General features: G+C 42.9%; 1 long non-coding RNA gene across 1 annotated transcript in view; it reads left to right on the top strand.

The window, feature by feature from the left end:
* Positions 1-9,403, top strand: part of LOC128698362 (uncharacterized) — a 48,208-nt gene extending 38,805 nt beyond the window's left edge. Inside the window, exon 3 of the long non-coding RNA XR_008408457.2 lies at positions 9,246-9,403. This is a non-coding gene — a long non-coding RNA (uncharacterized lncRNA). The remainder of the gene's footprint in view (positions 1-9,245) is intronic.
* Positions 9,404-10,308: the final 905 nt, after the last annotated feature.

Raw genomic sequence — 10,308 nt, forward strand, 5'->3', positions numbered from 1 at the left:
GACCTACCAATTTCATATAGAGGTGTTCCATTTCCAGACTATTTTGCTGTAATAGCTACCCACCTTCACACCCATTGGCAACAACGTTGGTCTGCTCTGCTCAATAACAGACTTTGTTCTATTAAACCGAGTATAAGTTACTGGCCGTCTTCTTGTCACCAGTGTCTAGGTTGGGAGACTACTCTCTCCCGCCTTTGCATTGGCCATACTCATCTTACTCGTGGATATCTCATGGAGAGGCACCTTGCTCCTCTGTTTGAATTGTCAGGTTCCAGTATCAGTCAGCCACATTCTGTTAGACTGCCCACTTTATCAACGAGCACGCAGAATTTACCTCCAATGTCGTCTTTGCCCCGCTGCTCTCTCTACCTTCCCTTCTCGCTGATTGACCCACCTTTCATCCGGACACTCTCATTGACTTTTTGACAACTGACTTACTCCACAAACTCTGATGATACCTTCAGCCCTTTCTACCTCAATCTCTTCCTACCCTCTACCCCTGCACTATCCCTTGCCCCGCTGCTTTCTGTAACCTACTAATCATCCCTCCCCCCCCCCTTCTGCCACCCGATACCCTCGCTTCCTTCCCTACCCTGCAGCGCTGTATAGCCCTTGTGGCTTAGCACTTCTTTTTGATAATAATTCCCTTGTCCTTGTGCTCCTGCCATGATCTCGTACAGTTCAGTGAAGAGTTGATAACTGCCGCCGCTCTTACCGTGGGGACCCTGGCTGTGTGCGTGAAAGTGTGTATTTAATTCATATGTAGGCGCTTGTACGTTCCTTCATGCAAGAAGAAAAGTGTTGAAGCAGAAATAGCTAAAATATTAGTGGTGTAAATGTCTGTGTTACTTAATTTTCATAATTGTAGTTGATTACTCAACGTTATTACTAAAAAAATGTTTAATCTAGTGTAATATTATAGCAAGTTAGTTTATTCATGTATACACAAATAGCTACATTGATTATTATACATAGCAACATGTGTAGATTACCTAGAATAACCCAGAAAAAGGTCAGAGACTTATTTCCATCGAGTCCTATATTTGCAGTCTCGGTTTTTCTATAAACTGATTTTAAAGACCTTCAGAGAAAAGTTTACCTGGAGAGTTCCGGTGGTCAACGCCCCCGCGGCCCGGTCTGTGACCAGGCCTCCTGGTGGATCAGAGCCTGGTCAACCAGGCTGTTGCTGCTGGCTGCATGCAAACCAACGTACGAGCCACAGCCCGGCTGATCAGTAACCGACTTTTAGGTGCTTGTCCAGTGCCAGCTTGAAGACTGCCAGGGATCTGTTGGTCAGTTTTGATATAATTTTACTATATATCTGCTTTTAAGAATGAAGAATTGCAGCATTGTGGCGCCTGTGATTATACGTTAAGCAGTACAATGGTATAGAAGAATAAAAATAAAAATGACTATAATTATATATAATTATAACCTTAATTTTTTAAGTGGAGTGGTAAGCCAGTGGAAGGCCTCGGTCAGATGACCAGAAGCTTCAGCGACGGATCATCATATAACCAAGACCAGCGCCAGGAAACACTTGTACTGTTTCCTGACCAATCTTACCATTATACATCTAAGCTTGATTATATGATTATACGAAACTCATTCAATGTAGGCAGTGGGTCCAGACAACATTTACATTCAACTGGTTTTGGTGAGATGGATCACTGCAGTTCCCAGAATTCACTCGTTCTCGTGGTGCAACAGCTGCGCTCTTCCCCAGTTCATGACGTAAAAATGAAAGTTGCGAGAGACTACGGATGCGGTGTTGGTTTTACCCCCTCTCATTCCGGTTCATTCGTCCCTGAAGGTTTGTCTGAAGGTCTCTGCATGTCCCCTGCAAGTTCATTTGTTCTTCAAGGCTTGTCTGAAGGTCTCTGCATGTCTCTTGCAAGTTCATTTGTTTTTCAAGGCTTGTCTGAAGGTCTCTGCATGTCTCCTGCAAGTTCATTTGTTCTTCAAGGCTTGTCTGAAGGTCTCTGCATGTCTCCTGCAAGTTCATTTGTTCAAGGCTTGTCTGAAGGTCTCTGCATGTCCCCTGCAAGTTCATTTGTTCCTGAAGGCTTGTCTGAAGGTCTCTGCATGTCTCCTGCAAGTTCATTTGTTCCTGAAGGCTTGTCTGAAGGTCTCTGCATGTCTCCTGCAAGTTCATTTGTTTTTCAAGGCTTGTCTGAAGGTCTCTGCATGTCTCCTGCAAGTTCATTTGTTCTTCAAGGTTTGTCTGAAGGTCTCTGCATGTCCCCTGCAAGTTCATTTGTTCTTCAAGGCTTGTCTGAAGGTCTCTGCATGTCTCTTGCAAGTTCATTTGTTTTTCAAGGCTTGTCTGAAGGTCTCTGCATGTCTCCTGCAAGTTCATTTGTTTTTCAAGGCTTGTCTGAAGGTCTCTGCATGTCTCCTGCAAGTTCATTTGTTCTTCAAGGCTTGTCTGAAGGTCTCTGCATGTCTCCTGCAAGTTCATTTGTTTTTCAAGGCTTGTCTGAAGGTCTCTGCATGTCTCCTGCAAGTTCATTTGTTTTTCAAGGCTTGTCTGAAGGTCTCTGCATGTCTCCTGTAAGTTCATTTGTTCTTCAAGGCTTGTCTGAAGGTCTCTGCATGTCTCCCACATAAAATTCATTGCATCCATTACACTAGGCTATACACTTGCGCCAGTAGCTCAGTCTGGGCTCCGGTCATATTTTGGTGGCAAGAACAGTTACCTCCATCTTTCAGAATATTCTCCTTGGTGATACTGACTGATGCAATATGAAAGAGCACATTACTTTCATATTTTGAGCTTCTATTTTGAGTTTATTTGAAATAAATGATAGCGACATTTACAGCATCTATCGCAGCCATTATTATTCTCGTCGGTATAATATTACCCGCCATTTGTGCTAATTTACTTGGTAGGCCGAGAGTAAGAAATTTATACTTTAACAAGGAGAAAAATTCCTTAAATATTTCAAGAATTTATAAGTAACTGAACACTCCAGAATTATATCTGGTCACAATCGTGAGTTATTCATGCAGACATGAATTAGGTCACAACCCAAAAAACAAGTGGTAAAGTGAGCAAAGTGGAGGTATTTTTCCAGAATGGTTTGTAATATACCATTGTGGATCAAATACTTTAACATTTCTTGACCACTTCTGATACCTTTGTAACTTGTCATGATTGTGACCAGACCTACCTGGAGTTCATTACCTTTGTTAATTGTGAGTTCATTACCTTTGTAAATTGTGAGTTCATTACCTCTGTAACTTGCTCAGCTATCAAAACTTTGGAGTCCAGTTCCTGGACCCATTATGTACCTCTGTAATCTTTTGACTACCGCCCACAGGATGGGTATGGGGTGCATAATAAACATATTAAACTAACTTCTGAGTGAGTTGTCTGAATTCATAAATTTTATCGCATTCCAGTACACAAGAGTATGACAACTGACCATCTGGCAAAGTTTACATTTCGTGTGGTCTACATGTGGTGGTGCTGTATAACCCTTGGGGTTTAGCGCTTCTTTTTTATTATAATACATCTGGTGGTGGTGATTGAACCTCCCTAATATACTGGTAACAGAGCCGGAGCTGAGATCACCAAGTAACTGTTTGGATAAATACATGAGTGGGTGTGAGTTGGACCTGACTAGACTGGGCTACCAGGTCTGGTGCCGTGCTCCTTAAGTGGAAGTGACCTGACTAGGTGGTCATTGTTCTAGACCGGGTGGTGGCATGGACCTGCTTCGCATGGGTCAGTAGGCCTGTTGCAGTGTTCCTTCTTTCTTATGTTCTTATATAGACGTCAGTGGATAAGATCGGGTAGCAGACGAGGGCATAGTCACTGGTAGGCGGGATTCCCCAGTGGAAGTAGGTCCTTCCCAAAGAGATGGGTTAGTTGTTGCAGCCGTGAAGAAGGTCTTGTACATGTCCTCTGAAAATATAAACACATATGCAGTATAATGTGATCCTTTATTGACTAAGTTTCGCCCACACAGTGGGCTTTTTCAAGTCACAAACAGATCTACCTGGGGTGGAAGGGACGCGAGTATTTATAGTCAGGTTCAGAATGCTGAGGTCAGGTGGAGAATGCTGCATCTGATGATGTACCGAGTGGGGCTATAGTCTAAAACCCAAGATTTTAGACTCTATAACCCCACTCGGTACATCATCAGATGCAGCATTCTCCACCTGACCTCAGCATTCTGAACCTGACTATAAATACTCGCGTCCCTTCCACCCCAGGTGGAAGGGACTTGAAAAAGCCCACTGTGTGGGCGAAACGTAGTCAATAAAGGATCACATTATACTGCATATGTGTTTATAAGGATGTCAGCCACAGCACCGTGTCTTCCTTTGCAGATGACACCCGAATCTGCATGACAGTGTCTTCCATTGCAGACACTGCAAGGCTCCAGGCAGACATCAACCGAATCTTTCAGTGGGCTGCAGAAAACAATATGAAGTTCAACGATGAGAAATTTCAATTACTCAGATATGGTAAACACGAGGAAATTAAATCTTCATCAGAGTACAAAACAAATTCTGGCCACAAAATAGAGCGAAACACCAACGTCAAAGACCTGGGAGTGATCATGTCGGAGGATCTCACCTTCAAGGACCATAACATTGTATCAATCGCATCTGCTAGAAAAATGACAGGATGGATAATGAGAACCTTCAAAACTAGGGAGGCCAAGCCCATGATGACACTCTTCAGGTCACTTGTTCTATCTAGGCTGGAATATTGCTGCACACTAACAGCACCTTTCAAGGCAGGTGAAATTGCTGACCTAGAAAATGTACAGAGAACCTTCACGGCGCGCATAACGGAGATAAAACACCTCAATTACTGGGAGCGCTTGAGGTTCCTGAATTTGTATTCCCTGGAACGCAGGCGGGAGAGATACATGATTATATACACCTGGAAAATCCTAGAGGGACTAGTACCGAACTTGCACACGAAAATCACTCACTACGAAAGCAAAAGACTTGGCAGACGATGCAACATCCCCCCAATGAAAAGCAGGGGTGTCACTAGCACGTTAAGAGACCATACAATAAGTGTCAGGGGCCCGAGACTGTTCAACTGCCTTCCAGCATACATAAGGGGGATTACCAACAGACCCCTGGCAGTCTTCAAGCTGGCACTGGACAAGCACCTAAAGTCGGTTCCTGACCAGCCGGGCTGTGGCTCGTACGTTGGTTTGCGTGCAGCCAGCAGCAACAGCCTGGTTGATCAGGCTCTGATCCACCAGGAGGCCTGGTCACAGACCGGGCCGCGGGGGCGTTGACCCCCGGAACTCTCTCCAGGTAAACTCCAGGTAATAAGAACATAAGAACGAAGGAACACTGCAGAAGGCCTACTGGCCCATGCGAGGCAGGTCCAAGTCTCCTACCGGCTTAAGCCAATGCACCCAACCTAGTCAGGTCAGGTCACATTGACTTAAGGGAGGAACACGGCAACCGACCTGGTAGCACAAGCTATCAGGTCCAACTCACACCCACCCACATCCACTCGTGTATTTATCCAACCTATTTTTAAAGCTACACAACGTTCTGGCCTCTATAACTGTACTCGGGAGTTTGTTCCACTCATCCACAACTCTATTACCAAACCAGTACTTTCCTATATCCTTCCTGAATCTGAATTTTTCCAACTTAAAACCATTGCTGCGAGTCCTGTCTAGGCTAGATATTTTCAGCACACTATTTACATCCCCTTTATTTATTCCTGTCTTCCATTTATACACCTCAATCATATCCCCCCTAATTCTACGTCTTTCTAGAGAGTGCAGATTCAGGGTCCTCAGTCTATCCTCATAGGGAAGGTTTCTGATACATGGGATCAACTTTGTCATCCTCCTTTGTACATTTTCCAGAGAATTTATATCCATTCTGTAATACGGTGACCAAAACTGTGCAGCATAATCTAAATGAGGCCTAACCAAGGATGTATAGAGTTGAAGAACAACCTGAGGACTCCTATTATTTATGCTTCTTGATATGAAGCCAAGGATTCTGTTAGCTTTATTGCGAACACTTATGCACTGTTGTCTTGGTTTTAGATTACTGCTAACCAGAACTCCTAAATCTTTTTCGCAATCCGTAATATTAAGATCTACATTATTTAGTTTACATGTGGCATGGTTATTGTCCTGTCCAACATTTAGAACTTTGCATTTGTCTATATTAAACTGCATCTGCCACTTCTCCGACCACTGCATCAGTCTATTCAAATCTTCCTGGAGTGCTCGAATGTCCTCGTCAGAATGAATTCGACGGCCTATTTTGGTGTCATCGGCAAACTTGCCGATGTCGCTCTTTATGCCCTCATCTATGTCGTTTATGTAGATTGTGAACAGCAGGGGGCCCAACACTGACCCCTGTGGACGCTTCCCCACTCTGATTTCTCCCCATTTATGCAAACTCTCTGCTGCCTATTTGTCAACCATGCCTCTATCCAGGAAAAAATTTCTCCTCCTATTCCATGTGCTTTAATTTTCCTCAATAGTCTCTGATGTGGGACCCTGTCAAAAGCCTTACTGAAGTCCATATACACAATATCATATTCATTACCATGATCTACCTCCTCAAATACCTTAGTGTCGGTATTTTATACCATTTATTTCCAGATGTCCTCTGAACCAAGATTCCATGATGTTGCAGTGTCTGACAAGTTGTGCAAGACAGGTATACAATACCGACAATGTGAAACATTCATATTGTCGGTATTTTATACCTTTCTTGCACAACGTGACAAAATTATAAGCCGTGAGACTACGTAATCATCCTTCATTCTAGCTCATTATTATTACGGAGCTTATTGATCTGTCCATACTGGGACGTATCAGCCTGGCGAGGATGTTATAACATCTGGATGTGGCCCGGTGGTCTGGTGGGTAAAGCTCCCGCTTCACACACGGAGGGCCCGGGTTCGATTCCCGGCGGGTGGAAAATCCGACACGTTTCCTAACACCTATTGTCCTGTTCACCTAGCAGCAAATAGGTACCTGGGTGTTAGTCGACTGGTGTGGGTCGCATCCTGGGGGACAAGATTAAGGACCCCAATGGAAATAAGTTAGACAGTCCTCGATGACGCACTGACTTTCTTGGGTTATCCTGGGTGGCTAACCCTCCGGGGTTAAAAATCCGAACGAAATCTTATCTTATGTTTAGATACTGATGAAGTTGGAGACACTTATGCAGAATATGGGAATCTTTATTGTAGCCACACAGTGATGTAGCCACACAGTGGCTACATCAGTTCAATACAAAGCAGGAAGGTATAAGAGGAGTAGTTTGAGGTAATCAATCCTTGAGTCGATGTGTCCAGTCTATAGACTCCAGGCTGAGGGAATGATTACCTCGAACTACTCCTTTCCTTACACCTTTCTGCTTTGTATTGGAATGATGAAGCCACTGTGTGGCGAAACGTTTCTTCAGTAAAGATTCCCATATGTTGCACAAGTGTCTTAATGCTTCAACTTCTCAGTTTTCAAGACCATTCATCACACACTAAAGATCAAGTATGCAGGAGCTCAATGTACGTACATTAATTGTGCTGGATTCCGTACTGCCACTTCTGAAAAGTACCTAGACTTTGCCCACTGTAAATAACATGCAGACACTTTTTTTTTTTTTAAATACCTTGCTAAAATATAAAGCAATTTATTTTTGTGGCCTAATTAATGTCTACATAACTCGTTACGATTGTAGCTAGATATAAACACGTAAATAATTGTTAGGTAAGACACATGTGCAACAGTTAGGTATCTTTATTTCGAAACGTTTCGCCTACACAGTAGGCTTCTTCAGTCGAGTACAGAAAAGTTGATAGAAGCAGAAGATACTTGAAGACGATGTAATCAGTCCATCACCCTTGAAGTTTTGAGGTGGTCAGTCCCTCAGTCTGGAGAAGAGTTCTGCTCCATGTGTGTCTTACCTAACAACCTGTCGGTATTTTATACCATTTTCAACATTAAAATGGTATAAAATACCGACAGGTTGCTAGGGAAGACACATACCATTTTATTCACTGTCAGACACTGCAACACAAGGGTATCTTGGTACAGACCTGAAATCAACTTTGTCAACTTCTACTAGTGAGAATGGCTGGATTTGAGAGGGACCTGACCTTCCAACGACAACATTCTTACCTCTACTAGTGACCTACGTCTCACCTCCTGGCGCTATATAAGGCTCCATCCTGTCACTTAAACTCCATATTGTTCCAGACTATGGAACAATGCTCTTCTCCAGACTGAGGGACTGACTACCTCAAAACTTCAAGGGTGATGGACTGATTACATCGTCTTCAAGTATCTTCTGCTTCTATCAACTTTTCTGTACTCGACTGAAGAAGCCTACTGTGTAGGCGAAACGTTTCGAAATAAAGATACCTAACTGTTGCATATGTGTCTTACCTAACAACCTGTCGGTATTTTATACCATTTTAATGTTCACGTAAATAATTCATTACTAATGTTTTCTGGTTAACAGAACTCTGCTGCCCAGTCCCTGGACATATTATATCCTCTAGTAGTCTTTTGACTACCGTCCACAGGAAGCTCTACCTGGAGCTCATTACCTTTGTAACTTGATAAATTAGACACGTGCAACTCTTGGGTATCTTTACTGAGGAAACGTTTCGCCACACAGTGGCTTCATCAGTCCATACAAAGGAGAATCTTGAACAGGAGGAGAATGAGGTAATCAGTCCCTCAACCTTGAGTCGATGTGGTCAGTCCATCAATCTTGAATAGAATACAGCATATGAGTGGAGAAGGATCTTATAAACCGTATGACAGGAGAGGTGCAGCAGTCGTAGGTGGTGTCACATTTGTTCAATGTGGAAGTAGGTCGTGCCCAAGTAGGTCGTGCCCAAGGGTTAGGCAAGCGAAGAATTCCCAAGTATTAAGATCCCAAGAAGTTGCAGTGTCTGCCTATGGTTTATAAGCTCCTCCGCCCATATGCTGTATTCTATTCAAGATTGATGGACTGACCACATCGACTCAAGGTTGAGGGACTGATTACCTCATTCTCCCCCTGTTCAAGATTCTCCTTTGTATGGACTGATGAAGCCACTGTGTGGCGAAACGTTTCCTCAATAAAGACACCCATGAGTTGTACATGTGTCTAATTTATCAATGTGTCGGTTCTCTGAACCATTCATCTACAAACCTCTGTAACTTGTTCATTTATCATAACTTTGGAGTCCAGTCCCTGGACCAATTGTGTACCTCTAAACTTTTGACTACCGTCCACAGGATGGGTATGGAGTGAATAATGGATACTCTAGTGCTGAAGTATAAACAGAACTCGCTCCAGGAATGGATGATTTGGTACAGAATGACCTCACTGAATGGATAACCTGGAACAACAATCTCCAGGTATGGATGACCTGGAGGAGAACATATCCGGGATGAATAACTCTTACATACGATCTTTCAAAATGTTTCAGCGGCTGACTCCAAGAATGCATCAGCAGCCAACTCCAGTAATGAAATTAGGGTATATAGGGAAGATCATGGCGAATTCTGGCCTGACGAAGGCGTAGGGGTCCGGGTACTCTTTGGTACCGATATTGTAGCATCGGACAGGTAAGCGTCTGTGAGCTAAGAAGTTAGTGGCGCTTTTGACTTCAGCCAAGGAAACCATCACCATCACTGAAATACCACACAGGAGCCTCATCTTGCCTTGTGGCTGGATAACCTGTCAAATATAAAGCTGAAAGTTAATCAGTGTTATAGAAAAGCGTTTTTTTTATTACTAATAGGAAAATTAAAAGAACTATCGACGAAACTCGACTCGCCACGAAAAGAAAGTTACTATGAGGCTGAGAACACTTAAAACTGACACCGCTAAACAACTTAAAATATAGTTAAAATTTTAGGTTAAAAGCCTACAGTTGTAAACTCAAATTGCACCGACAGGATGAAAAAAAAAATCAAAACTGAGCTAGTCAACGAGCACGGAACAATAAGTTGGTACAAAAAGGTAAACAAATAACAATAAACTTTTACGACACCTGGAGTCTGGAGTACATTTAAGAGATGTGCTAATGTTTATAGAGCTCTTGTTCCAGGAAACTGAAGCTACTTTCCTTGAATCAAGCCTCATTGTTAATGCTCCAATGGGTTTAGCGCATCTTTAAGACCAAAAACTCTTTAATCCAGGAAACGTACACTCTAGGTACACAAACATGCGCGGTAATTTTTCTGAACTAGGATGAATTATAATGGTTTTAACCTGAAATTTATACATAATTTTGAAGCGATAAGTTCATCATGGATAAACATAAATAGAGATGAGCTCGTGTAGGCTTTTTTT

Source organism: Cherax quadricarinatus, chromosome 92 (genome assembly GCF_038502225.1).
Source record: "Cherax quadricarinatus isolate ZL_2023a chromosome 92, ASM3850222v1, whole genome shotgun sequence".
Classification (NCBI taxonomy): Eukaryota; Metazoa; Arthropoda; class Malacostraca; order Decapoda; family Parastacidae; genus Cherax; species Cherax quadricarinatus.